Source organism: Oratosquilla oratoria, chromosome 29 (genome assembly GCF_046742065.1).
Source record: "Oratosquilla oratoria isolate Oo_2021 chromosome 29, ASM4674206v1, whole genome shotgun sequence".
Lineage (NCBI taxonomy): Eukaryota > Metazoa > Arthropoda > Malacostraca > Stomatopoda > Squillidae > Oratosquilla > Oratosquilla oratoria.
In genome coordinates this window covers 49,186,913-49,192,963 of record NC_134805.1, presented here as the reverse complement: position 1 = coordinate 49,192,963, position 6,051 = coordinate 49,186,913, and positions in this window count along the sequence as shown.

Below are 6,051 nucleotides of genomic sequence, written 5' to 3'. Positions count from 1 at the left end.
ACGACTTCAAATCATCCAAGCACTGTATTTCAGCCTCTGAGAAAGCAAATAAGATTCTAGGACTGATTGTGCGATCTTTTGATTTCAAAAGTCCATCACTCATTAACAAGCTATATAAATCGTTAGTTCGTCCACATTTGGAATATGCTGTTTCCGTATGGTCACCGAATCTCATTAAAGGCATTGACAGACTGGAAAAAGTACAACGGCGAGCCACAAAACTGATTCCAAATATCACAAAATAAATCATACGAAAAATAAGCTGTTTATGTATGTGTTTTGTGTTGACTCAGATTTTAAAGGGACTTGATACAAAAGTGTCTTCTGAATGAATTTAAAGGAATTCTTATGTTAGTCTATTTCATTAATGAGAATCAACAAGTAAACTTCCTGCACAGGTGTGCAATGTGTCAGTTCGGTTTATTTTAGTAGAATGCTGTAATGATTGTAGTTCATTTATATTATTTGTTTTTTTTGTGCTATAATGTTGTCGCTTTTTATATTAAATGATGTTTATACATTATTTGTTTTTGTGTTATTTTATTTATTATAATGTATTCATTTTATCATTTATTATTTATGTTATAATATTTTTATATTGAATTTTATTAGCATTCTGTTTTGTTTATTAATCCTTTCAACATGTCTTGTAGTCCGAAGGATATGTATATTATGTGATATCAACGATTATTTTAGAACTATTTATATATATTTTATGTTTTTATTTTTAATTATTATTTGTGTTATAATTACTCTCTTATATCAATGCAATATTATAATGACTCAGACTTATTATATAAGAACAATTGGCATAGAGGAGTATACAATATAACATTACAAATATATAATCACGCTATAAAGATACATAACACACAAACAATGCACTTTGTGTACACACTTCTAACACACACACACACACACAGTACATACATACGCTATACACCGCATGTGCCACACATATAATATACATATATATATATTATTAATATACATATGTGCGACCATATATACAACATCGAATATGTTTATATTATAATATATGACCTGGAAATATTACATGTCACTAACAAACCCCTATTACACAATATTATATGTATACTACATTGTATTATTGTATATGTATTACTGGTATAAGATGTCATTGTATTAAAGTACCACTGTATATACATACACTACACGACACATCTTGATTGACACATATCTCAATATCATTTATAGCAAATTACAAGTTTGTCCTGTACGAAGTACTTGCTTGTTCGTGCCTCACTATGAGTTATGATCTACAGTAGATCACCACTTTATTGGTATTAGTAGTAACCTGTACAGTGTTTTGTTGAGTGGGGTATATGTATTAATCTTATCTTAGATTACTAGACAGTTCTCTGATTTGTATTGCTGTCCGTACAATGCCACCTTGACCAGTCCTTACGGCCTGCTCCTACATATAGGTAAGGTCTTGATGATCCACCATTTTTTATCTCTTTCTTGATTAGCCAGCTTATATCGTTCAACATCTATTAGCCACACACACTGTAGAAGTTTTTCCTTGTACAGATGAATCTTGTATGGAGAGTTTCCGATTTCACTCTTAGATCTAGCTACACTAACGGCTACCTGTTTTTGGTTACCATTATGGTCATGGGGTATCGGTTCTGACAATGGCTCGTGTTCGGATCTCATTCTGACATGTTTAGGCCGGAACCACTCCGGTTTGGTTGGCGCTCGATGTATACTATTGCTCTATGGAAGTGGGTCTCTTCATCACAAGTGACACAGCACTATCCTTACGCGCGTTTTAGGTGAGATAAAAGTCTAGGCACAGTCCAGACAAGTCTTTTTGGATTCTTGGTGTAATGACATTGAGCAGTTTGACTTACCATACACAGTAATGTGAAACTCTTTAAACTCTTTTTTATGCTATATTATATCATACATATATATAAGCCATGATATTTTATACATATACACTCGTATATATAGTATATACTATTTACACACTTCACACACACACACATGTTGTTTCACACACCATCGTTCACTTCTATATCACCACGTTCCAACTCATGGGCGGCCTATCCACATCACTAGGCCGGTTGTTCACCCCTTGTGGTTCCTTCTCCTTCCTTTTTATGTGCCTATTCTCAGAATAACGAGTTAATGCGTCACACTGTGCTTTATATTTTCACGGCAGTCACCACCACACAATAGTGAGCACCAGACTCTTTTACACACTGTGTTGCATGCGGTGTCACTGGTCTGCCACACGAAACTCGCATTCATTGCCTCGTCACCTCACAATCACCCAAATTACTGCCCTTCGAGGATATGACGTATGTCCCTCACGACCCATCTTCACTTTGGTCATCTGCCTGAATTCAGCGCACTTCCACGGGCAGTATCATCCGCCCCCTGACTCACTACGATATATGGCGTAGAAACAGTAAATCTACAGCAATCACCTTACTCTCACTTTATCTATTCACTGACTTTTATTTATTCTTCTTGCTTGTCCTACTCTCACCTTTCTTCCCCACTCTCTCTTTCCTCCTCTCATTCCCCTCCGTCTTTTCTCCTTTCCCTCCCTCCCTTTATATCTCACTCTCTCCCTTTCTCCCCTCTCTCCCCCTCCCTCTCTTTCTCCTTCTTTCCCTTTCTCCCTCCCTTTATATCTCACTCTCTCCCTTCACCCTTCTCTTTTTCTCTTCATCCCAATCACCCTCCCTTCATCACCCCTCTCTCACTTCCTCCCTTCCTCTCCCTCCCTCCCTCTCCCTTCCTCCCAACCTCTCCCTTCCTCTCCCTCCCTCCCTCTCACGTCTTGGCCTCCTGTCAGACAGGTCCCTCTCCAGTCATGTCTTCTTCTTCGTCTTGCAGGGCCTCAATTTTTTTCACTCAAAAAATATTTTTTCAGTTTCTTGTTTCTCGAGAGAGAAGGGTAGAGTGAGAGAGAAAAAATGTCAGACAGGAGAGCCTCTGTATTGCTTCAACTTTCCGGATTATTTTCTCTCTTTCTCAAGCACCTCGGATGTCTCTCCCTCCCTCTTCTACAGCGTCTTCGACGGCCTTCCCGACATACTAAGTTCCACTTGGAACCTGGGGTCAACCTTCGAGTTATTTCAAGTTAATCTTTATATATCGTGACTTATCCTCACCCTACTCTTCTTCTTCTTTCTTCTCCGCCTCCTCTTCCTCTTCCTCCTCCTCGTCGTCCTCCTCTTCGTCCTCCTCCTCGTCCTCTTATTATTACTCTCCCTCCTCTCCCGTCTTCCACCTCTCTTTTCCATGTTATTTCACTTTTCCTCTTCCTCCTTCCTTCTTCCCTCTCCCTCTTCCAGTTAATCCTCCTTTTCCATGTTCTCTTCTTCCACTACTTTGTCCTCTTATCTCTCCTCTTCTTCTTCATCCTTCTCCTCTTCTTCATCCTCCTGCTCCTCTTCTTCCTCGCCCTCCTTCTTCATCTCATCCTTCTGCTCTTCCTTCAACTTTTCTTTCTCCTCCTCCTCTTCCTACTCCACTTCCTCCTCATCCTCTGCCTTCTTTTCCTCTTATTCTACGTCTTCTTTCTCCTCTCCTCTTTCTCCTTTTCTTCCTACTCCTGTTCCTGCTGGCCCTCCTACTCAGCCCCTTCTCCCTCCTCTTGTTCCCATCCCTTCCAAGTCTTTTCACTTCTCTTCCGCCTCTTCCTTTTCCTGCTTCTCTCTCTCCTCCTCGTCCTCCTACTTTCCTTCCTCCTCTTCATTATCACTTTACTCTTCCTCTTCCTCCTCTTCTTCTTTCTCTTTCTTTTCTTCCCCTTTTCTTTCTCTCTTCCCAATTCCCTCCCCTCCCCCTTTTCCTCCCTCTCCAAGCCCCTCCTCTTCCCTTTCTCCTCCCTCCCCCTTTCTGAATATCATAACTTTGCCCCCTCTGAAGACGCTCTATAAAGACTCTCCCAGCTTCTCACTCTCCCCTCCCCTCCCCTTTCCTCCCCCCTCCCCCCACACCTACTTTCCGCCTTTCTTCTTCAAGCAGGATATTTCCACGTCAGTCGCCGTTTCCCCCTCCCCCCCGAACCCCGTCCATTCTTCTCTCTTTCTCTTTCTCTCTCTCACACACTCCAATGATTCACTTTTTCCCATTCTTCACTCATTAGTATATCATTACCAAACAGATCGTCCTTGGGCGAATTTATTAATTTCATTTACGCCTCCTTGGGTCTTAAGATCCCCCCCCCCTTCTTTTTTGGGATGGGGAGGGGGAGGGAATCACCGTTCTCCATCTCTCTTCCCTCCTAACCCGCCAACTAACTAATCCCCCCCCTATCCCTGATCCCACCCCACCTGTCATACCTCCTCATCGTTTCGCTCCGCCCTATTGCCTCCCCTCCCCCCTTTTTATCCCCCGCCCCACCTTATCCCCCCTCTCCCACTATCCCCCTACCCTCTCCCCCAACGCCTGCTCTTCGTCCCCCGAAGATCTGGTATTGAATCTGTATCATCCTTTGAATTTATCGACGCTTTTGCCAATAGTCGCAGTGATCTTCTTTATAATCTAATTAGAAGCGATAATATTTCACATTTGTCTCAGAAACTGGGGGCGTCTCAACGCTGGGACCTGAGTCTCATCACGGGGCTGAGTCTGATCTCGGATCAATATGAGTGATTTTGAGCAAATTTTGAGTGAAGTATTGAGAAGAATTTTGAGTCTATGTGTAAACTTGGAAAAGTTCTGAGAGATTTTGAGTCTATGGTAGTGATTTTAAACAAATTGTGAGTGGAGTTTTGAGAGGTATTTTGAGTAGATTTTAAGCGAATCTGATTTTGATTTACTGATTTTTAGTCAGTAATTGATTGATTTTGAGTATAATTTTGAGTGAAGGCTTTTGAGATAATCTGAATCTAATTCTGAGTAAACGAGTTTGGTTTCGACACTTATTGTAAGCCTGAATCTGAAGCTTTATCTTAATCTGAGAACACATCTAAGAGCAAGACTAAAATTGAATATATTGAGAACGACTATTCTAAATCTGAGAATAGACTGAGATTGAGAAAAAAGCTTGCATGAGACTAACACAGGAAGTTATAGACTGAGGCTGAAATTGAGAGAAAATCCAAAATTTGAAACTAAAGATTGATTGAGACCAATTCTGATTCTATAAGCCAAAGGAGATGAAATCGACAATGAGGTCGAGAACTCAGTGTTGAAATTTAGATTAGAAATGAAAGACAAAATTGAAATATAGACTGACAACAACCAGGAGACCAAGACTAACTGAGAATAACAAAGTCAGACAAATTGAAAGTTAGACTGAGAGAGACAGAAACTTAAAGCCGGGGACGGAAAAACCAAAACCGAGATATCGAGACCAAGAGAGACCGAGAGACCGAGAAACAGAAAGACTGAGAGACCGAGACCGAGAGACCGAAAGACCAAGAGACCGGAAGACTGAGAAACCGAGAGACCGAGAAACCGAGAGACCGAGACCGAGACCGAGAGACCGAAAGACCAAGAGACCAAGACCGAGACCGAGAGCAAGACCGAGAGGCCAAAAGACTGAGAAACTGGGAGACCGAGAGACCGGGACCAAGACCGAGAGACCGGGAGACCGGAAGACCAAGAGACCGTGAGACAGAGAGACAGAAGAACAGAGGGACAGAGGGACAGAGGGGCAGAGGGAGAGAGGGACAGAGGGACAGAGGGACAGAGGGACAGAGGGACAGAGGGACAGAGGGACAGAGGGACAGAGAGACAGAGAAACAGAGACTGAGACTAAGACCGAGACCGAGAGACCGGAAGACCAAGACAGAGACCGAGACTGAAAGACCCAGATAAAAACTGAGATTGAAACCGTGGCCGAGTCCGAGGCCAAAACTGATACTGAGAATGAGACCATGGCGGGGATCGAGGCCAAAACTGAGACTGAGACTGAGACAAGGTCCTCTTATCCTCAGATTCAATTTTTCCCCTTCTTCTTCTCTTCCATCCTTCCATGGTCTTTTATTCTTTTTACATTTCTTCCTCTTTTTCTTCCCCTTTCTTTACAGAATTTAATTCTCTTCTGTTCTGTCTTGT